Here is a 24,016-nt window from a genome sequence, read left to right as displayed (position 1 = left end):
GGGGAAAACAGGACTGGGGGTGGAGGAAAAGTCCAAGCAAATAGTCAGCAATGGAGAGATCCACAGGAATTGGGAAAGGAAAATTTAAATTTCTTAATTATCTAGGAAATAATATAATAATGTCTAAGACATTTTTTCTAGAAAATTTTAATTCCCATAGTGGACATAAACCTGCATAAATGGAGTGGTGCATTGATTATGTGGGACAGTTTAACATTTTAAATATATTAGTTATTCCCAAACTAAACTGTAGATCCAATGCAAGTCCAGTAAAATGCTCACACCCAATTTTTGGGACTTTGACAACCTATTTTAAAATTCATATAGAAGAATTAATATCCACAAACAGCTAATTTTTAAAAAGGTAAGCAAAAAGTAGATTTGCCTTGGTAGATTATAAGGCACATCACAAAATCATGATTAATAAAAGGAAAAAAAACGTCAAGTTGACCAAAGGAACAGAATAGAGAAACCAGAAATAGACCTAGCTGTAGATAGGAACTTGGTATTTGATGGGAGGAGCATTGCTAATCACTGGGGAAGCAATAGATTAGCAAGCAGATTATGTTGGAAAAATTGACTGCATTCAGCTCCTCCTCAAACAAGCAAAAAAGAAACCCCAAGGGGATTAAAAGTCCAAATGTTAAATGTAAAACTTTATAGTAATGGAAAAAAATATGTAAGACTGTCTCTGTGACTTTCGAGTGGAGACTTATTTCTTAAAGAAAACCCCCCCAAAAATACAAAGCATAAGGTGGGGGAAAAACAATGAATTTGTCTACAAAACAAAATTAATGGTTTATTCCAACAAAAAAATACCGCAGACAAGGTCAACTGGGAAGTGATAGACTAGAAGAAGATGTTCTTAACATCCCAAACCAAAGGATCTAGATCTAGGAAATCTGCAAAACAATAAGAAAAAGGCAGGGAAAACAACAGGAAAATAGACAAAATATTTAAGCAGAAACCTCTGCATGGCCAATAAGTATATGAAGAGACATTCAACATTACTAGCAATCAGAGAGATGCAAATAAAAACATCAATGAGATACTACTTTACGGAAGGTTAGATAATATCAAGTATAGCAAAGACACACCGTTACCAGGGTGGAAACGGGTGAAGCCATTCTGCAGAGCAATGTGTCAGTCCCCAGAGAGATCCAGGATGCAGTCTTGGCCCTGAGTACTTGCCAAAGGAAATGCTAAGGTGCAGGTCATAAGACTACATGGAAAGGCTGTTCATCATGGTATGTGTGCTCACGTGTGTGTGTGTGTGTGTGTGTGTGTGTGTGTGTGTGTGTGTGTGTGAGAAAGAGAGAGAGAGAGAGAGAGAGCAAGGTCTTGAAAACAACCTGGGGTTTGTTCATAAAGCAATGCTGTAGTCAAAAGTAAACATAAATAAGATCGGCTACTAGTCAAGCCAGAAGTAGTAAAGGAAATTTACGTACAGCAACATGGATGGATCACCAAATCCTACTGATGACAGCGTGTGCGCACTGATTGACTCTATTCCATTCTCCTGAGGTCCAAATAAAATAAAATGTAAATACATAGGACCAGTGGCCAAAAACTCCAGGGGCTCTCAGATTTTTATGTGTATGAGAATCATCTGAGATATGCACTAAAAGAACAGATGTGTGGGTCTCCCACTCAGAGATTCTGAACCTGCATTTTAAACATGCCCCTTGGATAATGCTCCTGTAAGTGGACCAGGGGCCACATCACGAGATACCTTGAACTAGGTAGAACTGAGCTACCAGGAGAGTGATAGGAAATGAGTAGCAGGAGTGATGGCAGCAGCACATCTGCCCAGCACCAGAAGCAAAGCAATGATGCTTGCACAGCTGGCCCTGTCAGCGTGGGCTGTCTTTCTTCCCCTCTCTTTTGTGTGAGCCAATCTCGGTGGCTTGGCCCCGAGGGGTTTGGGTGATGGAAATTGACAACACTGCTTGGGGAGTGCATCTGCGGACAAGAAGCCACCAGGGGCGGCTTCTTCATGAGGACACTGCTGGGCATGGTGCCTCCAGAGGCCTGAGTTTGCTGTGATCACCCTGACTCCCCGTGGGCTTCCCCAGGTTGGGCTGTGGGTTTGCGGGGAGGTGGGCTATGAAAAGAGTGAGAATGCCACATGGGGAAAGTTGCCAGATGCAAGTGCTTGAGTCTGACCTGATGAAAGAAGAACGGCTGAACCAACTTTCAGCAGGATCTGGCGGGGGGCGGGGGGGGGCTCTTTCTGGGTGCAGATGGTCCAGGATTTGAGCCCCAGAATTCTGTCATCCCTCCAGCGTCTGCTTTGCCCTGGGCCCCCGCTTCTGGCCTATACTTTAACAGCTGGACTGTTTAGTTGCATATTGTGCACCATGTGGAGGAGATTTTTAATAGTGACTGCTATGATTGTGAGCAGATGGGACGTATGTGGTCTTAAGCTTGCCTTTAGGGATGTCTGATGGCATGCTCACCCCTGCCAGAGGACTCTACCTCCTTGTGAATGGAATACAACCACCCCAGTCAAGAATGGGCTCTGGGCTCTTTCTGCTGTTATTTATCCAGGCACTGTTCCCCGAACCAGAGCCCAGAGCACCAACGGAAGCCTGGATTCACTGTCCCCTTCCTAATATGCAGAATGGCCTGGTTTCCTAAGGACAAGGAAGGTTTTTCAGATTTATACAAACAGACCATGCATATTTGTGGGTATCCAGGTAACAAACCCAGCTTGAAACTCCTTTTGACAGCATAATTCATAGCCCCAGACAGAAATGCTAATGTGAACACAGACACTCCACGGAACCAGCTAAGGTGGAAAAGATTAAGAAATGGTCCCAAACATAGCTCTCTCTAGAAATCATCTGATTCTCCAACAGTCCTCTTTTTGCAAATGTTGAGTATTTTCATGCAAACAAAAAAGAACAAAAGAGAAACAGAATGGCATCCCAAGACACAAATATTTCAGGCTTATTAATAATAACTAGTAAGGTTTTCACTCTCTCCTTAGGAACTTCCTGAAGTGGGCTGTTTGATGCTGATTGCGTGTGAGGTGTAAGCAAGGGGCTGGGAAGCTGCGAATCCCCGCGTGCGTCTCCAGGACTGTTCCTCCCTGCCCCTGTTTTAATGAGACCCAGGGCAGCTGCAGCGCCCATTGTGCTGCGTGGCCGGGGAAGGCTGACAGAGCCATTCTTCTGTCTCCGTAATGTGTTTGCTTAAGCATGAACATTAGTGTCAGAAGCGCTTAGTGCAAAGCAACCTTTCAGGGATGAAGCAGTCATTGCCAAGTCTATGTGTCTGGGAATTCGTTATGTCTGTTCGTCTGGGGGTTGGGGTTAGGGTTAGGGTTAGGTAAATCTCGTATTCTCTAATGACGTTGAAAAGGTGAAAAACAAGAACACTATTTATTAAATCTTTCTGGGGTGAGTCCAGCTGTGAAAACCCCACTGCCTTGCACAGGGCATGCCTTCCCGAAGAACTGAACAATAGCTCTTGTTATGTGGGGCATATCCTCTTGCCCTCAGCAGCCCTGTCTTCTGAAATGAGTGAAATGAAAGTTATTTTACACCTGACCTTGCACAAAGCTAATGTGCCTAATTAGCGGAAGATGTGCGTTGGGGATGGGAATCCGATTTTAATCAGTAGTGCCCCATCTTTCAGAGATGAGGACACGCCATGGGCAGACTGTGTTTTTTCTTGTCTTTCTCACAGGAGCAATGCTTGTGAACTGAACTGATGACTTTCCCGCCCCTGTTGCCAGTATGGCCAAAGACATTCATTTCGGAGGCAGCTGGCCAGGACCCAGCCGGGAACAGCTCACTGGGCCACAAGGTCCATGAACACTGGGCTTTGGCATAACAAAGAGCCAGAGCTAAGACACCCCCAGGAAGCCACCTTGTTTTGTCTTTATTGATTTTTTTGGCAGGTAGTATCAGGAGTTCCTCCCTCTGCCGTGTCCTCAGTGTGGTATCCCTGGGTCAGTACCTATTACCAGCTTCCCCTGAAATGATCCACGCAGTGCCGTACAAAGGGCAGGGCGACGGGAGCAAGTAGGTGCAGGCAATAAAGGGGTGAGGATTTTAAAACAATAATAAAACTGACTCCAAGTCAGTCTGTTGCTTATTATCATCAAGTGCCGACAATTTAAACGGTGTCAGTGATAAAATACCCTTCCTGGCAAGCTCTAATCAATTGCTGCGGGTTGCTATTGCCCCTGACACAGGTGGACTTAGCCGTAGGTGTTCATGTTGAGAGTAAGTAGGCGACAGGTGGGAATCATCCAAGCTCCCTTGGGGCATTTTGTCTCCACTCCCTGGACGCCACACATTCCTTCATTTAAATGGATTTGAAATAAGCAAGGATAGCACAGCAATTACCTAGATGAAGAAACAAAACGTGAGTTATTGCAATCCTATTTGACCAAAAAGAGTTTTTAATTTGTGTTTAGCATTTAAAACAATGAAACAGATTGCAAACTGCATGTGTTATATTTTTGTTTGTTGTGTGCAAATTTTAGTTCACACGTGAAATATTTCACTGAATTAGAATGTCTTTAAAATTAAAATTTATTCTTTATAAAAGCTGTTCAGTGTTTAACAACTAAAGACTCCATGAGTGAGTGCCTCCTTCAGTTTTGTGGCTCACCCTATTCCTGGCTGTACCTACTACTCCAGAAGCCAAAGAAACACATATGGTTACCCTCTTTGAGCTGCAGCAGCTAGAACAGCTAGAGCAGTGGCAGGTGACTTAGGCTTGGCCCACCAGGTACTAGCAGAATTCTACCTGGAATTTTGAATCTGAAGCCAGTGACTCAGAGATGCAAAGATATTTTGGAATCCATTCTTGTGGAAGTGGTGATAGTGGCAGGACTGGTATCTGGTGCCCAGAAGCAGAGATGTTTAATTAGACCCTTTCTGTTCTGTGATTTTTGCTGTAAGTCTGGCCACCTTGTTTTCTGTTCATTTGTCAAGCCTGATTCTCTGGGCTTGATGTTGACTCTTTGAGCTCATAGATATCCTTCTAGTGAATTTCTTCTCTGCTTAAGTTAACCAGAGTTGGTGTCTGTTATTTGCAGCCAGTAGCCCTTACTGTATTCCTTTTGTTTTTTATTACAATTTGTAGAGACAGAGGTCTCACTCTGTTGCCAGGCTTGTCTCAAACTCCTGGTCTCAAGTGATTCTCCTGCCTTGGTCTTCCAAAGTGCTGGGATTATAGGCATGAGCCACTGCGCCCAGCCATTCGCTGGTATCTCTAATTCAGAAGAGTGCTTTGAGGATGAACTCTGAAGCTGTACCACAGACAAACAAGACCCCTAAAAACATAGCACTATTGCCCTATTGGAAACGTCAAGCATATCTTTTCACTTGTCAAAGCATGTTTCATACACCAACCTGTCCCTGACCACCCTGGCCAGACCTTAGTAGATCCAACAAGACAATAACCAGAACTCTTTGAGTAGGGAAATTTTCATAGAGCTTACTCCATTTAAAATAAATTAACAGGAGCAAAAACCAATGTAAAAGCCTCTGGTAAGAGTTGTGATTAAGGCAAAAAAAAAAATAGAAATAATAGAAAAACAGAAGGTAGCTCGTCAACAAAGGTCTGGAAGCCAAGTTGAAAATGTCTCATCCAAGTATTTATTTCTGTTAGTTGCTTACTATGCTCTGAATGCCTTTGGATCAAAGGAATGGGAAGCTCATCCAAAATCTGCAGATAAACCTTTAATTCTATCAAATATCACAGGATGAGCAATATTCAGCATAAGAATTCAATCCAAACTCATTTCCAAAATGATCCTTTCTGGTTCCATTCTTATACCCAATTGCAGCTACAGCAAACATCTAGCTTTTGTGTTAGGTTCTATGACCATAGTGCTACACCTGGGCAGTTTTTCCCTCACTTAGTCTTTAGTAAGCATCTACTGAGGACCAAGTACTGTTTGGGGAACTCGAAAGCTACTCATATTTTGTTATTTGGTGTGTCTTCCTTCTGCTATTTTGCTAAGAGGTGATTTTATGGTTTTTCTAAATACCAAGATGAATAGCCACAAGTACCAGCTTCCTCAATGTAGCTGCTATCTGCCCGTCTCTCCCACTCCCAGCGCGTACACACACACACACACACACACACACACACACACACACACACACACACACACACACACACACACACACACACACACACACACACACACCCCACCCCTCCGCTAATTCAGGAACTCAGGTGCAGCCTAGGAAAGGCAGCTTCATCATCAGTTCCACTAAAACACCTTCTGCTTCTGCTAATATACCACCACCATCCTGACTCTTCTCAGTCTGTTCATTCTATTATATATCCTCATGGCTGCATATGCTTTCCCTTTCCTATACTTATGACTGAGTAATTCTGTATGTAATCGCTATGTAATTACTGCTGTCTTTCCCCCAGACTCCATTATGAGGAGAGTCCATGCTGTCTCTCTCACTTCTGTACCTGTAGCACTTAGTATAATGCCTCATACTCAAAATATATTGCTTGAATAAATAGAAAACTGTTCTTGATGGGTTCTTTATGGGACCTTCTGGGATTCAGGCTCTTCCCATCCTCAGCATTATGCGAACTCTCTCTACTGCAAACCCTAAAAATGTCTTAAGATTTGCCTCTTACTGTTCCAAGACAGTAAACGTATACTGCATGTGGTGGATAAACTTAATTCTGGGATCAACTTGAGGTCCATAAGGGATGGCCTAGATAAATGAACAAGCCACGCAGATTAATATTTTGTCACTCCATTCGACAGACATTTATTTACATATTTGTGTAAATTTTCTTGGCAGGAAGTCACAGGGCTTCATGGGGGTAAATTGACCATTGGAACAGAGCTTTGCCTCTCCTTGGTCATCCCTTGCAGTTCAGCTTTGGTCCCAGGCTGGCACCCTTCACCCACCAAAAAAATTTCCTACAGTTAACTGGATCCACCACTTACAGAGGGCAGTTGGGCAATTTAGAAATCACCAGCTTTTTAAAAATTTTTTTTAGCATTCTCTTTGGAAGTCTCATTGCCCCAGCCTAAGCAATTCGCTAAATTATCCCTTCTAACCACACACAGTACTCTCCCTGAGATGGCTCCTGTTGAACACAATTTTCTCCCTCTTGTTCTATTTTTTTGAGGTGTTTCAAGACCTCTTTTAGACTGACACCTCATTACATGCCCATCTGGCTCACCCTTTAATTTGCCTCTGAGTTCACTATCCCAGTTGTTTGGGGTTCATAATAAAGAATGTACACATTAATTAAATTTGTTCATGCCACATCCAGAAGTCTTAATTCTGGAAAGAAAAAAGTACAAACTAAGAGAAAACATCTGTGTGCTTTAAGATGTTCTTTGCAGTATCTTGGGGGGAAGGAGGCATTGAGAAGTTATTGGATCATTAAAGGTTCCATGGGAGAATATATATAAAGAGATTTATTGCAAGGAATTGGCTTATTTGACTGTGGAAGCTGGCTAGGCAAGTCCAAAATTCATAGAGCAGACCAACAGGAAAGACAGGCTAGAAACTCTGGTAGCATCTGAGGCTGTAGGCAAAGGCAGAATTTCTTCTTCAAGTAAACCTCAGTTCTGCTCTTAAAGCCTTCCTAATGATTAGATCAAGTCCACCCACATTATCAAGCATAATCTTCACATATAAAGTGAGCTGATTGTAGATGTTAATCACATCTTTAAAATACCTTCACAGCAACACCTAGATTAGTATTTGATTGAACTGGTGCTATTTAGCCTAGCCACGTTGGTACTCAAAACTGTTACTTTTCCTGTTATGAAAGCAATGATAGGAAAATAGAAAAAAATGCCTATAATTCTATCACTTAAAGACAACTGCTGTTAACACTTTGCTGTGTTTTAATTTGTGCCTTCCAATTTTTTTCTAGCAATTTATTTATAATAGCAGAAAAAATCGAAATAAACTAAATGTTTAGCAATGGGGGAATGGTTATGGGAATTATGATATATGCATATGAGGTGAAATTATGCAGCCTTTAAAAGTCATAATTATGAAAACTGTATCAATGCTTCAAGTGAAAAAAAAAACACTGTAAAGAATCATTTCTCCAATAGTTGTTACAGCTATGTAAAAATGGCATATCACGGGAACATGATAGAAAGAAATATAAAAAAATAATGTGGCAAATGTCAGTGACCCACTCTCCGCCCATGTCTCCCAGCACTTCTCATTTTTTTGTACCCTGAACTAACACCTCAGGCTGCCGCCAGGTCCCATGACTCTGCCTAAGGGTTTTTGTCCTCTCTAGCCCATTCTGCCCAAGCAAGGACAAAATAAAATGACTGGAGAATGAATATCCTCCTGGGAGCAGTCCTTAACCAAGGTTAATCCTTAACCTGACGCAAGTGGCTGCGCATCTCTTTGGCCCCTCAGGCAAGATGTCCCAGAGGTGGGTGGTCCACCCTGGTTCCCAGCCCACCCCTGCGAGGCTGAACTGCAGCTGCCCACGGTGGACGGCAACTAGCTCCGATTCCCCGTCCTGGTCTCCTTTCCTTCCGTCTCACTTTCCTACTCCCCTATCATTGTTTTCTGCATCACCTTAGAAACTACTTGTCTTGTCTTGGTTTGCTTCCAGGACATACGTTCTCAACGGGTATATATTCCCCAAGGGGCTAAAATTGGTTACATAGGGAACAAAAAAAAAATCACTCTTTTTATGTATAAAACACAGATATACGTACAGTACGCAAATGTACAGTGCACTGAGGGACTAAAAATTCATGGGGGCCAATTTAGGAAAAAATATCTAAAAAGGCTCCTTGGTTGGGGAGAGAGATAATAATATATATATTTTAAAGTTGAAAAACACAGTGAACCTGAGAGAACCTAAACTAAGACAAATAAAAACTGTTTGTTTGTTAGAATGACTAATCAAATATGAATTTTGACCTCAGTTACATAGTATGTACAATAACAATAAAATAATTATTTAAAAAAAAACAAGCCGGGCACAGTGGCTCATGCCTGTAATCCTAGCACTTTGGGAGGCCAAGGTTGGATGATCTTTTGAGACCAGCTTGAACAAGAGCAAGACCCTATCTCTATTAAAAATAGAAAAATTAGCCAGGCCTGTTGGTACACACCTGTAGTCCCAGCTACTTGGGAGGCTGAGGCAGGAGGATCACTTGAGCCCACGAGTTGGAGGTTGTAGTGAGCTATGAAGATGACACTATACTCTACCCCGGGTGACAGAGTGAAAACCTGTGTCCAAAAAAAACCAACAAAAAACCATAAAATACCAGAAAAATGGACATGGACCCAGCCTACAAGGAATTTCTGGCTTGGGGACAAATGTACATCATCAAAATGTTGACTGGGTCATCCTGGTGACTTCACTGCTGCTGCTTGTATAAGACTCACTTCCCCACCCCACCCCCAACTGCCCCCATCATTTCACTCTCCTTTCCTGATAGTTTTGGTAGAATCATTTTAGATTAAAAACTAGAATCAGGCTTTCTTAATTTCTTTTCTCAGTGAGAGAAAAATAAAACAAAACCCACCAAGTATCCACAGAAACTCCATCATTAAAGTCCACAGAGGGTACATTGAAACTCAGTCTTGTGAGAGTGAGTTAACTGGGAAGGAGCGGGGAGCGGACAGTGTGGGAATGGGAGGACTGGCAGGGGAGCTCTGCCTAGCACATGAGGAAGGACATTTCTTGTCCTGCACAGGCTGGAGGGAAGACACCCAGTATCCACCTACATCTCTGGGCTTTCATGGCAAGGACAGGAGATGATAGCAGGCCATGGGTGAAGCTCTGAGGTCAGGCTCTATTTAGTCTGAACCCCAGAGCAGGATGGTGGGGTGTGGGGGTGCTCCAAGGGTCATGTGTAGAAATGACCTTCACTGCAGAAAGACAAGGGCAAGAGGGATGTTGAGAAATTAATAAGATGCTCACAACCAGCCATGGGTATTCGGCAGCCCAAACAAAGAGATCCAGGCAGTTCACCACCATTGTTCACCAGCATAATGCCCCAAATTCTTGAAACTGGCCCAAGGGAGATTTTCTTTTATGGTATTTATAAAAATGCTAGTCAAAGTGCTGTGTTGTCATATCTCAGATTGATAAATGCCCTTGTTCCAACTTTGCTCCCGGGCAAGAAGGAGGCCCAGGGCTCTAACCCAGGCCAGACTGGGGTCCAGGAGCCTGGCTGGATCCAGGGAGGGTGGGGCTGGCTGGGAGTGGAGGGAGCTGGAGATGGAACTGATAACACGCCCCCACCCCACCCCCCAAGCTCTTTGCACAGGGGCAGATACTCACTTGTCTGGATGGTTTAGGCAGTAGCAAACTAGAGAGATGCTCAAAGTCCCTTGCTTAGCTCTCTGACTCGGTGAGCTTTATTATCTTAACTGCCCAAGATACTTTCTCCCTGTAAAGTAGCCCTTGGAGAAGCTTGTAAAGCTTGTGAGGCACACAAGGTAGAATCCCAGTCCTGCACAAAGTACGCCATTTGTGGAGCGTGAGTCACAGCGATTTCCAGCTTACCCAACAAATGCTTTGGGATGTTAATGATCTAAACTTCTGCTTCAACACCCAAAGGTGAAACTGAGGAGCTCATTTGAGGAAACACAGTTTTAATAATAGAAATACCTCACCTTTATGGAGAGCTTACTAAGTGCTACTTTACTTGAATTATATTATTCTTACAACAACCCTTTGAGCTAAGTGTGAGGTTATTTGTGCCTATTTTACAAACGGAAAAACTGATGCTCAGCTCAAGTACTTGCTCCAGGGTCACATCGCTAGTAGATAGAGAAGTCTGGATTACTTAGCTTAACTCCAAGCATTATACATATACTTTCTCTCAAAGAGACAGAACAATGGTTTTATTAGAAGTGTTATAGGTGATTACTTATAAAGATAGGTGGGTAGAGATAACAAGAGAGACCTTTGGCCACAGATTTCCTCAGCATGTACCTAAGATAGGAGAGTTAAAGACCAACATACAGCAGTAGTTGGCCCTTTAGTGTGTTTATCTGTGAACCCCATAGTATCGTTTGGCTTAGCAAAGTGCTTCCCTAAGTACCTGAACTTTCTCCCTGAGCATGCCAACTGCGTGAAGAAAGTAGGTAGTACTGTGACTTTGAAGCATCCTGAGAAATGTCCTCAGGTTACCTTCCCAGTCTGTGGTTTATAGAGGATTATAGTGTCATAAAAGGAGCTCCCTCCTCTTGCCAAAGACTTTTCTATCTACCCATCTCTGATTTCAAATCTCAAAAGTCTTGTCAACTCCTTCACCTCAGGTACCCAAGTAACTTCAATCCCTCCTGATCCACTTGTCTCCAAGGTGACTGCCATGGAGCTCTTCCCTCCTAATGGCTTTATACCAGCCCCCATCGAGAGGCAGAGTCCATTCCTTCACTCCTCTTGAGTCTATGCAGGCCTTAATGACATGCATGACTAGTAGAAAGCTGCAGGAATGACATTTTCTGACTTTCAAGTCTAGGACAAAAGAAACCTTGATGCTTCCATCTTAGAAGTGACTTGCCATGGAAGGAGTCCTGAGATGACTATTCGGTGAGAAACCCTGGAGGACAGAGAGATGTCAGGGAGCATCGAGGCACCTCATGTGCAAGGGAAGCGGACCCTCCAGTCTCAGCCAACACTGCTGGCACCGTGTAGATCAAAGCCAAAGCATCTAGCCACATCCTTGAATTCCTGACCCTCAAAATCATGGAGCAAAATGAAAAGGTTTTTTAAAGCCACTCAGCTTTGGGATCGTTTATGTAACAATAATTAAACTAAAGCAAGCATTGACACATTCTCAAGTCTCTCTTAGCTTAAGAAACAACAATAACAAAACAAAAAAACACTACATCCTCTTCTAGCTACCATTAAATCTCTTTCCTCTTGTTCACAGCTGAACTTCTTGAGTGATCTCCAACAGATTCCTATACTTCCCGCTCACTCCTCCATGCACTTTAATTAACTTCCTAGCCTCTTGAAAAATTGTAAACTGTCCTAACAGCCTTGTTATTGCTAATACCCTCTGTCCTTACTTGGCCTTCTTCTAGTCTTTGACCTTTGTCTCCTTCATCTTAGAAACACCCCCATTCCTGGAGCTTCTTTTTTCTCACTGATCCTTCCTTACCAGCCTCCTTCTCCTTCATTTGCTGGCATTTAAAGGGATTAGGTTCCCTAAGATTCTGCTTTTGACTCTCTTCCCATGCTACACATTCTTATTGTCACATGTGCATTACAGATGATATTGCATTCATTAAATCCACCAGAGGGAATTGGAATGTAAGAGTTAAATTAAATTTTAATATTTAAAAAATGAGGATATCATAATGGCCAAAAAGTGGAAACAACCCAATGTCCATCAATGGATGAATGGATAAACAAAACATTGTACATACAGACAATGCAATATTATTACATTCAGCCTTTAAAAGAAAGGAAATCCTGTCACATGCTACAGCATGGATGAACCTTGAGGAAATTATGCCAAGTGAAATAAGTCAGTCACCAAAAAAGACAAATACTGTATGATTCCATTTAAAGAGGGATCTAAAGTAGTCATATTCATAAAAACAGAAAGTAAAATGCTGGTTACCAGGGGCTGGGGGAAGGGGAGAGGGGGAGTTGTTGTTTAATGGGTATAGAGTTTCAGTTTTACAAGTAAAAAATTCTGGAGATCTGTTTCATAACAATGTGAATATACTTAACCCTATGGAACTGTACGTGTAAAAATGGTTAAGATGGTAAATTTCATGTGTTTTTATTACAACAAAAATGCAGAAAAAAGATAACTAAGATGTTAACCAGTTGTATATCAATATTTTAAGGTAGTCTGTATTTTTAAAATGCCAGTAAATACCCAGTTCTTCAAAACAGTGATAAAATTATGTTCTGTTGAGGGATAGCTTTAAATCTTGGATGAAACAGCATTTTATCTAATCCTAGCATTTCCTCATTAGAAGAGGATAACATCCTTGTTTACACACTTTATGGAGTTCTTAGAATCATAGAGCTGGAGAGATTTAAAGATGATCTATTTCTAGTCAATTGCATCTTAGAAAGTCCACCATAGTTACAGAGTTAAATGTTAGATGAACTCTGGGTCCTAGTGATTTCCTTGCCTTCCTGATTCACCCGCCGGCTTTCCCGGCTTTCCCTTTTTCCTGCACCACAATATCTTTGTTGAGGGAATGGGTAGTGGAGGAAAGGAAGGAGCAGAAGAAGAAAGACCCCTGAAAACAATAAGAGCAAACTTGAAATGTTGATGTTTCTAGAAGCAGATTTCTTCAAAAATATTATCAGTTACCTTCTGAAAATATAATCGGTTACCTTCTGAAAGAACATTTTATAGTTAGGAAATATTTATAGTCAACTGACATTTTCTTGCACTAAGTTCATGTGACCATTGTTTTTTGTTTTTACTTTTAAGAGCAAGAAAATGTGAAACAGAGGAGTGTTTTCTGAAAAATCCTATCAGTTTTTTGTGGATTCATTGTTTAGATTATAAGAGGCTCAAAAGATCTAAAGCAGTCCTCACTAGAACCTTTCAATGTCAGTATCCTAAGACCTGGGTAATCAGCAAAGCAAAGCAAAATATGGTGAGTAGGGAAAGTGTTAAGAGCTTTACACAAAGGGGAGAGAACATTTATTGGCTGCAGCAGAGCACTGTAGAAAGCTAAGGAATTAATTTTATCAAAAAGTTTCAAGATTGCTGTTCTGGATCCACCATCTTTTAAGCAAGAAAGGATTAAATCAATTTAACAAAGACATGGCTTGTGACAATCACAGACTAATGATCTCAGAATATTTGTAGCTGCCCATGAGAAATGTTGCAAATAACTAAACTGGTGAAGTGCAAAGGTCAAGAACATGATCCAGGGGGGTAGCACTGGTTATCTCTATCTACAAAGGCTACAAGATTGCTGCTAATCACCCTGCCCCTTTCTTGTGTTAGACAGAATATATCCCCAGTTCCACAGCATGACTTTGCTCTGCTCTGCAAACAAGGAAAACCTTAGCTATGTACAATACACCACGGGTTTGATAGCCGAAAGTTGGAAAGACAATGTGCACAGACATTTCCTGCCAATGCTGGGACTCACACTTTCTTTCTTGTTTTTCTAATTAAAGTTAGAGACGAGTCATTTGCACTTAAAGAGAAGGGTTCTTTGCCAATACTTTCTCGTGCAACTCTTCTGAATCTGAACCGGTTCCCAGACATAAAGTTTGGGAACTGTTCTCCACCCACCTGGCCAAGACCCTTTCTCTGCCACGCTCCCCAGCAACCCTCTCCTGGTTCATGCACGTCAGATAAAAGTCTGGAAGTGATGAGTTACATTCCCACTGTTTCTCAATTTTTTGAAGAAAACCTATCTTAACCATTTCATAGTGGTTTGTCTCTTCATATGAGTATGTACTAAAATGCAATTTTACATGCAATGAAAGATTGAGATTGAAGACACATATTTCATAATACCCATATTGAGTGTCTAATATGTTTTAGATAGAGTCCTAAGTGCCTTATATACATTTTCTAATTTAATCCTCACATTACGGAAAATGCTTTATATATATGAAAACCAAAGAGTTCAAGGAGCTTGTCCAAATCTACACACAAATAAAAGGTAGAGCCAGAGCTCAAAACTAAGCCTGATACTAAAGCCCAAATGTTTATTAATAACTACACAATTAGAATTGTTCTATATGGATTACAAGGGAAATTATATATATCTAATGAATCTACAAATTCTACTTAGATTTTTAGCTGGTATCTAATCTGACTGACACTGACATATAGATACTGACATGTATTTGAGTTTTTAAAAATATTTCTGCCAATGGAATAAAGTTACCATGCCCTTCAATACTTTTCATTTACTCCTACCCATGTGTCATACATTCCTAGCGATGGTTAATTTTATGTGTCAATTTGACCGGATTATGATGCCCAGATGTGTGATCAAATAAATATTATTCTGAATGTTTCTTTGGAGGTGTTTTTAGATGATTTACATCAGTGGACTTTGACTAAAGCAGGTTGCCCTCCACAATGTAGGTGGGTCTCCTCTAATCAGTTGAAGGCATGAATGAAAAAAAGAGTGACATCTCCCAAGCAAGAGGGAATTCTGCCTCCATTTTTTACTATATATATTTTCTTATCTTTTGAATTTTGCAATGTATAAATATGTTCCCTACTCAAAAAAATAGTCAAAATAATAAGAAACTACTGTGATACACAGGTCACTATAGTCAATATTTGTCCTTCTTAAAGCTGCCCAGCATTTGAACTATTCACCATATAAAGAAGAGTTAAGCCTCCCACTATAGAAACTGATTATGCCAGATACTCACTTTTCCTGCTTCCTTTGCTGCTAGAATGTTGGCACAAGACCAAGATTTTGCCTATCAGATGCCCTTGCCCCGACTTTAAATTGGAAACTAGAGATGCAACGAGGGGACTGAAGCATCGCCTTTCTGGTGGTGCATATTGACAGGAATGGTACCTCTATCCAATTTTCAGAGTCAGCAGGGAGAGCAACACCCAGGGTCCAACGCTGGTGATGCTGGGAGTGCCATCTGCAGTGTCTGTCACCCAGCAGCCACGGCAGTATGGGTTCATAGAACTAGTTCAGTGACATGATTTTCAGCCTGGTTTGGCTGTGTATCCTCTAAATCCAATTCCTATCCCTTCTGGAAAGTGTAGAAACTATCCAATATCCTTTTATTAAATTTCATTTCCTGCCTACATTAGCCAGAGTTTGGTATCTATTGCTTGCAGCTAAGAACCCTAACTAGTAAAAATACTTAGCTTTTGGCCTATAATTGTAAGAAAGTAAAAAAAAAAAAAAACAAAAAAACTAGATAAACTACTCTAACTTTCAATTTACAAAAAAAAAAAAAATTCAAGGAATTGCATAAATAAGCAAACTGCAATTTAACCTTCCTTTGGTAATTCCACACATATAAAGCATTTCTGTGCTCGCTGTTTGTCATTGCCTAGAATAAGAACTCAAGTTCCTTTAAGTGCCTGAAAATTAAAGAGTGCTTGACACAACAATTTAGATTATAAGATTTTCCTAGTGCTTTCTCTTAATTAAATAAGATATTATGAAAGTGAGGCCACCAGGTATAACAGAGCAAAGGCTGCAGATTCTGGTTTGGAGTTGTATCTGACAGAGATTACTAGACCTCTGTTTTCTCATATTAATCAAAGGATTGCTTAACCCCTTCATCTCTGCTACTTTATGCTTCTAAATTGGTAAAACCCAGAGTGAATTCTGTTCCAAATTGGTTAAAGCAGCTCAAAAAGGCGCCAGCCAGATAATCAGACTGAACTGCTCTGTATTTAACTTCTCTGTACTTAAGACTCTTTGTCTAAAATGCATGTTTACAGATAGAGCTGTACAGCCAGGAAAAGAGGTCACTGGTTGTCTTTTGTTTACTCTGATCAGTAAATTTACCTGCGACACACACCCTTTCTCCTACTGCTTTACATTTTCTTAAGCTCAAAAGTTAAGACTCTGATGAGCAGAGCTCATAAGAGACAACGCATCAACCAAAAAGATTAGCTGATTATGTCTATTCTCCTATGCTATGGTATGGAGACAAGGCTCTCTGCCACTCAGTGAAGGACAGAGGGAAAGATATATTTTGAGGCTGATACAGATACACAGGGACTATTCTTAAGCGCCAAAGAAAAAAATACAATGCATGACTTTAATAGGAAATCTATACTCTTATTCAATTAGATGTATCACCCCATCTTCCTCCTTATCTTTATTTTTTAAATGAAATATATAATCTACGAAAACTCCTGGAAGGAGTTCAAAATTGAATCTTTTTCTAGCTAATTTAATTTAGACTCTTTGTAGAAACCTTTTAATCACATTTCCCCCCAATTGTACACAGCTGCGAAATAGTAAGGCTCTATTCACAGTTCAAAACAACATCTCTTTCTTGTTGCTGACTCAGACTTCTAAAAATTACAGTCTGTGGCTGAGCCTAGCAATGAAAAGAAATTCAAATTTGGAGAAAATCGTCTTCCTTGCCAAAGAGAGGACTTTTTTCAAGTGATGAATGGGGCAAAGTTTGTCTTCCGTATTCTAGCTCCTCCTTTCTTGGTTTCTCTTTCCCTGATCCCTCAGATAACCTGTGCTATCACTCCACTCATAAAAATTTGTTTTCAGAAATGGATTGATAAATATATTCACATTTAGTTGAAGAATAGTCCGTAGCCTATTTCTCTTTCTTTCTTTCTTTCTTTCTTTCTTTCTTTGTTTTCTTTGTTTTCTTTCTTTTCTTTCTTTCTTTCTTTCTTGACAGAGTCTCGCTTTGTTGCCCAGGCTAGAGTGAGTGTCATGGTGTCAGTGTAGCTCACAGCAACCTCAAACTTTTGGACTCAAGTGATCCTCCTGCCTCAGCCTCCCGAGTAGCTAGGACTACAGGCATGTGCCACCATGCCCAGCTAATTTTTTCTCTATATATTAGTTGGCCAATTAATTTCTTTCTATTTATAGTAGAGATGGGGTCTCGCTCTTGCTCAGGCTGGTTTTGAACTTCTGACCTCGAGCAATCTGCCCGCTTCAGCCTCCCAGAGTGCTAGGATTACAGGCGTGAGCCACCACACCCAGCCCATAGCCTATTTCTATACAGTCAACTCATTGCAGTCTGGTTCAGTGCCATTTCCTAATGCAGCCCCACTGAAACTTCTCTCACTGAGGCCACCAATAAACTCCTAATTGCCAAATCCAATGGACTCCCCTTGGTCCTATACTAACTAGACTCCTGTGGAAGGGAGACATTGAAAACTGCCATTTCCACATTCTCCTTGCTAGCGTGACTCCTATTTTCTTTGCCCCGCCCTCAGAGATGGGTCATGATTGATCATAGCGAGTCATGACAACCCCTTCACTTTGTCACCCGTTGATCTAGGAGAGGGAACGAGCCTTGGTTGATGAGACATAAAGGGAAGGCTGCTGGGGTCCCCTGGAAAATACTTTCCTCCTTGAAAAAGAAAGAGGCACACAAGGAGAAAGCCTTATTGCCTCCACTCTCCTTGATTTCTGCTTCAAATGTTCTCAGTTGCAAACTTTTTGCTTGGAGTGTCCAGACATGCTGAAGGTGGCAGAGCAGAAGGATGGAAAATATCTGGATCCCTCATGTCACTGCTGGGTCACAGAACCTGGAAAGAGACCACCTATCTCAGAGTTCTTGCTAAGTCACTTACAATGACAAGCCACTTTTTTTGTGTTATTGCAGCCAAATATATCCTAATTAGCATGATCTCTTTCTCTCTCTGCAGCATGTGATACCGTAGACCACTGTTCCATTAAAAGCTCTGATTCTCATCTATTACTCCTCTTCCTCCACAAGGCCCTCAACTATGGGTGCTTCCCAGACGATTTGCCTTCAAACCTCTTCTCTGCTTACCCTACCTAGTTTCTGAGAAGGGCTCTTCCTAGCGTGATGTTTTAGTTACCACTCACACTTGAGTCCCTCAGATCTCTCGCCATGCTCTTTCTCAAGATATTTAAAATAAGATTCAATGATTTTCCTTTGCCAACAGCCCCCCCCCACAACCTGCCTATATTTCTCATCTCAGTTGATATTATATTCCCTACCCAGTCACCCAAGACAAAAACATGGCATCGTTCCAATCTTTCTTCTTTAATTATTTATACCTTCTCACTCAATTGTTTATAAAGCCATGCTCAGCAACCTCCTAAATATTCTTTGGAATCTCTCCATCCTTTCTATTCTCACTGCTACCTCATTAGTTCACACTTTCTTGCCTCTTTCTAAAACCATGGCAAGGCCTTCTTAACTGACTCATTTTCTAGGCTTGCTACCTTATCTGATCTTCTGCACTGCCTCAGGAGGATTTTTCTTGGGAGGGCCTCTCCTCTACTTAACCTTTCATTTACTCCTTAGAATAGCAGTCAAGTTTCTGCATCATTTGACCTCAGACTTCTCTTCTAGCTTCACAAACTCTGGGGTCAAATAATGGAGGGTCTTTTTTTTTTTTTTGGTAAGGTCTTTCTATCTCACCTCTACTAAATCCATCTGGTATACTACCCTTTATATTCAGTTTAGATATTATTTCAGCTGTGAAGAGTATTTCTTTAACCTCACCACCTTGCTTCTCTTTCTCCATCCTCCAAGAAGGACTTAGGCATTCCTCCGTAGTACCTGTGCGTACATCCCTCTACCATAGCATGTATCAGCCAGTTCCGAAGTCCTCGATTACGTTGTCCAACCCCCATCAGGCTCTGAGCACCTTGAGGACAAGGACTGTCTTGTTCATGTTTTTACTCCTGGTGTAACAATAAATGTTTAATGAAGGAAGAATTAAACAAATGAATGATGTTCTAATTCTCAGGTTATTTGCATTTTACATAGTCTTTTCCCTATATAGCTGGAATTTCTGCCCTCAGAAATTATTACTCACAAGATATCAGTCTAAAGAGATGCCAGAAATAAAATAATAAAACCACTAAGTATACTTCTTGCTTTCTATGTTCGAAAAAAAAAAAAAAAAAAAAAAAATAAAACCACTAAGTCATAAAGAGGACTTTCCAATTATTTTATGTACCATCTCAGGGTCGAGTGAGGAGGTACTTCCTAGATGTTGGTGAATCACACTGCATGGGTGGCTATTAATTCACAATAACATTCTTGTCTTGCCCATTGGGTAAATTTCCTTTAAGAAAATGTCAGAAATTTTGGCCTTTCAACAAGGCATTTCAAAGTCTATGAGTTGTCCAAAATTAATTATAGCCTTTAGTGAATATGCCATAGTGTTTTTTCATGTGGTAATAATCCTTTAGGGAACTTATGTAAAAAGTATAGTTCTTAAAAGATTAATTCAGAAATTGTCTGGAATGCATCTACAATATGAGTAAACAAGAGGGGTGACTTTAGTCATGCTGTACACCTGGTATCTGGTTATAAGCAACTACTCATCATTGCTAGACTCAGTGTATACACTGTGTTTAACATAATGTGAGCAGATTCAGCCATTTTCTAAACATAGTTATCATCCACTGCAGTATATGTTGTCCTGGATCTTCTCCATTTGCCTGATTCAGATTTAGTCTCTACCCTCCTCCACCCTGCTCTGTGCCCAAGATAGCAACCTCTACAAACTGCATCAGTTGGGCGCCTTAGCTCTCTGGTTTCTGCTTGGGATGGTCCAGTGAGCATCACCAGCGAAAGGGCAGAAGGAAAGAAGAGAGAGATGTTGTTTCCTCACTGCTAGGTCATGGTTTGACAGTGGCTGCACCCCCCAACCAAATACCACAGCTCCCGTTGGGTCAAATTCCAAAGGTCCCTGTAACTCCCCTCTCCTCTTGCCTCTTAGGCTTATAGGTCACAGGGGTGGTGATAGTTCCCTGCTGGTGCTAGCCCTGGGGGTGGGGTGGGGGTTCACCATCTCCTCTTGGTTTCCCTTAACCCTACCCTAACCCTCGTATATATTCTCTTCATTAATCTCTCCCTAATCATCTACTTTGAGTGTCACCTGTTTTCTGCTAGGATTCTGGCAAATATACATGCTCAGGGTGCTTAGGGAGATGACAGGTGCTTAGGGAGATGACACAAAGCATTCATTTATTTGCTTCATCACCCACAACTCTCGCCTTTGTTTGCTCAAATCTCATCTACCCATGGGCACAAAGGATCCCAATTATAGTAACAGGACAATATTTTGGAAAGTTCAACTGTAGAATTTTCCCCCCCTTCCCCCTTCCCCCTTCCCCCTTCCCTTCCCTTTCCTTCCCTTGTCTTTCTGTAGTTCCAACACAATGGTCCTCAATTGCCTTGAGGGGGCACTCAGGTGCTTCGGAACTAAGCACCCTGGTTAAAGCTGTATAGAAGGGCCCCCTGGGGCTGCTGCCCATCGATAAGGCACATTGATACATCACTGAGCTAGTAAAACATGGCAGAAAATGTAACAAGACAGAAAAAACCAAAATTACTCAGACAAAATTCAGGAGGAACACTGTATGTGGTTGGCAGAAGAATTTCCACGAGTCATTTGGGGTGGGATGGAGGGAGACAACCTTTTCTTTCCAAGAGCCATGCTATAGTATGGACAGGTGCTGGTCAATAGACCAGCTTCTAAGGACAGTAGTTTGGGTTGACTTGAGAGATTATGCTTGGCTAAATGTTTTCTCAGGTCACGGCTAGTGTGAAATTGTTCTGGAAGCGAAAAGTAGAAAGTTGGAAACTGCCCTCTCTTTCATAGTCTTTTCGCTATGTATCTGGACTTTCTCCCCTCAGAAATTATTGCTCACAAGATAAGTCTGAAGAGATGCTATGGTTCTTGTGTAGGTGCTTCCTGCCCTAACTTGATAGCTAAGTGGTAATAAATTGCCACTTCTTCCTCCCCAGCATTAATCTGAGCTCCTTAACCCTAGTTTGTTGGTGTGATATCTTCTTCCTCTTACTCAAGATGTCTTGGCCTCTACTTAGAAATGGACCATATGAAGGTGGTGATACAAATTCTCAAAACAGAGCTGCCAGGCTCTCCCAAGTCTAAAAGGTTCTTATAATATAGCTCATCACTGTTGTTTTCAACTTCAATTTTTATTGCCTCCTCCCTCTCTCCCTAGGATTTAACCAAACACCTAGGAGATTAAGTGGAAGAGATAAGATACATTACGTTTAAAACCACATCTCCACCCCCTGTCCTTGGACCATTTTTCCTTGGGCTATAACCTGTTCACCTTGGGCCAAGCATTTTGATTCTCTTACGTTAAGGCTAGTTTCTACTCACAAAGTTGGTTGGCCTTTCTTACAATTAGACTCCCATTCAATTGCCCATCAGCCCTCCAGAGTGCAGAAATGGTATAGGCGTCCAACCTAGAAGCAGGGAAGGCTCAATAAAATAATCAAGTCAGGAGATGCAGTATGGATGTAGGTGTCTGTAGGAGGAAGGTGACATTTAACTAACCTCTGAATTTCTGCCCATCTTCTGCTAAACAAAATGATGTGTCACTTGGCTTCTGATCTTTTGAGATCTGTATTTTGAGATATGTGTCTTTTGAGATAAGATATTTTACCACTAAAATTGAATAATGTCAACCTTACCTAATTCACACACACACACACACACACAAATTAATATGTGATCTTCTCTTCATGTAAAGTCTTTTCTTTTTGAATTTATCTTATACTTATGTTCCTCCTGACTGTTGACAAAATGATGGCATAATGCTAAAGAACATGGATTCTGGAGTCAGCTTTTGTTGGCGTCTCACCTTCACCACTTACTGTGACACTGGGCCACTTTCTTCATTTCTATATTCCATTTTATCTTCTACAAAATGAGGGTAATACCAGTATCTGTCTCTTAGGATTGTTGTAAATTGCTTCTTAATTGCCATATTTATATTCATTGAAAAACTTATAAATAACTCATTTTTATTTTAGTGGACAGTTTTGACATAGACATATGTACTCATGATTTTCCTTTTGTGTACATACAATATAATCTTGTGAATTAAGTAGATATCTCACAAAAAACACCATAACCTTTAGATGCTCTGTCACTTGAATATATTTTAGCTCTATCAATACAGAAAGTGCAGGAAATCTCAAGTCACAAAATGTAAATTCAGTCTCTATTCTGTTTCTTACCAGCTTTATGACCTCAAGAAAGTCACCTAATCTTTTACTCTCAAATTTTTAATTTGTAAGTTACATTTGTATAACTTCTAGGATTTTGTAATGCTCAAATGAAATATTACAAATTATGGAGCCATATGATGTAAAAGTTTATTATTTTCACTGATATTCTCTCTGATCAAAATCTAATGATTCAAGGTTTTCCCTAATCATTTAGGGCCCTTTGAGAAAGACATTACATTATGTTCACCAACATCCAATTCTCCGCTTCATCTGGACATAGGGAGACTGCACTGCTTAGCCTCCTAGTGCGAGGCCACCTGCCTTGTTCTAGCCAGTGAAACGTGGAGTGATTCGAAACTGGTGCATGATTCTCCAGGGCCTCGTTCCCTACCGTAGCACCCAACGAGTCCACGTGTTCCAGGTGGGGGGCAGCTACAGGATGGTGACCAAGCCATTCTAATTTCATAGTAGGTAAGATGAGAGGAACTCTTCTGAGTTTTTTTTTTATCTGCATTTCAATTAAAACCTCAGCAGATAAGATGTCATAATGCAGCTAAATGATTCAAATGGTAGAAACGTCAGCTCCTACCATTGCAAGCCCATGGGGAAGATTTTTTAAGTAAAAAATGTCTGTTACCTCCTTCAATCCCATTTATTGTATGTCTACTTACTTTCATGTACAGCCCAGTCATGAGTCCTTAGCTAGAATCCTGAATGACCATATGGAGCTAACATTAAGGTTGCCAGATAGAGGGGGAAAAATGAAAGATACCCATTTTCATTTGAATTTCATATAAACAATGAGTACCTTTTAAATATAAATGTGCCCAGTACAATATCTGGGACATATTTGGACAAAAAGAATTATTGTTTACCTGAAAGTCAAATTTAACATGATGCTCATGAAATATTTGAGATATTACTTACACCTTGTTTTTCTGAAGTTCAAATTTAACCGGGCATTCTTGATTTTATCTGGCAACCCCAGCTCCATGGTGCCTTAGTCAACAGTGCATTTACAGCTCTTTATACTTAATTGCTATTAAACATGAAAGGGCAAGCATAAACTAGACAATTACTCTTGGCAATATCCTGTTTGACCTAGCTGCAAGCTAAGGGCTGTAAAGGACTTATTAAAGGAGTATCCATTGCCATATTTGTCCAACACTTCTAAGCACTCACCATATTCTCTTGGCCTCGCCTCTCTTCAGGGCCCATGGACACTGTTTCTGCTTTAGCCATTTTTGTGGTACCAATTCTGTGCCGGTTTCAATCAGTTTTGCACAGGAACACCCTCACAATGCCTTGCCTTTCCTTGTGTCCATAACAGATGGGTCTCACCTTCCACCCTGGGGCTTTCTTATTCTTGCTGAAATGCGATGCTTATGAGGCCCAGTGGCTG

The sequence above is a fragment of the Microcebus murinus genome, chromosome 6, assembly GCF_040939455.1.
Source record: "Microcebus murinus isolate Inina chromosome 6, M.murinus_Inina_mat1.0, whole genome shotgun sequence".
In the NCBI taxonomy this organism is placed as follows: domain Eukaryota; kingdom Metazoa; phylum Chordata; class Mammalia; order Primates; family Cheirogaleidae; genus Microcebus; species Microcebus murinus.
The sequence above is the reverse complement of the archived record's forward strand: the minus strand, read 5'-3'. Positions refer to the sequence as shown.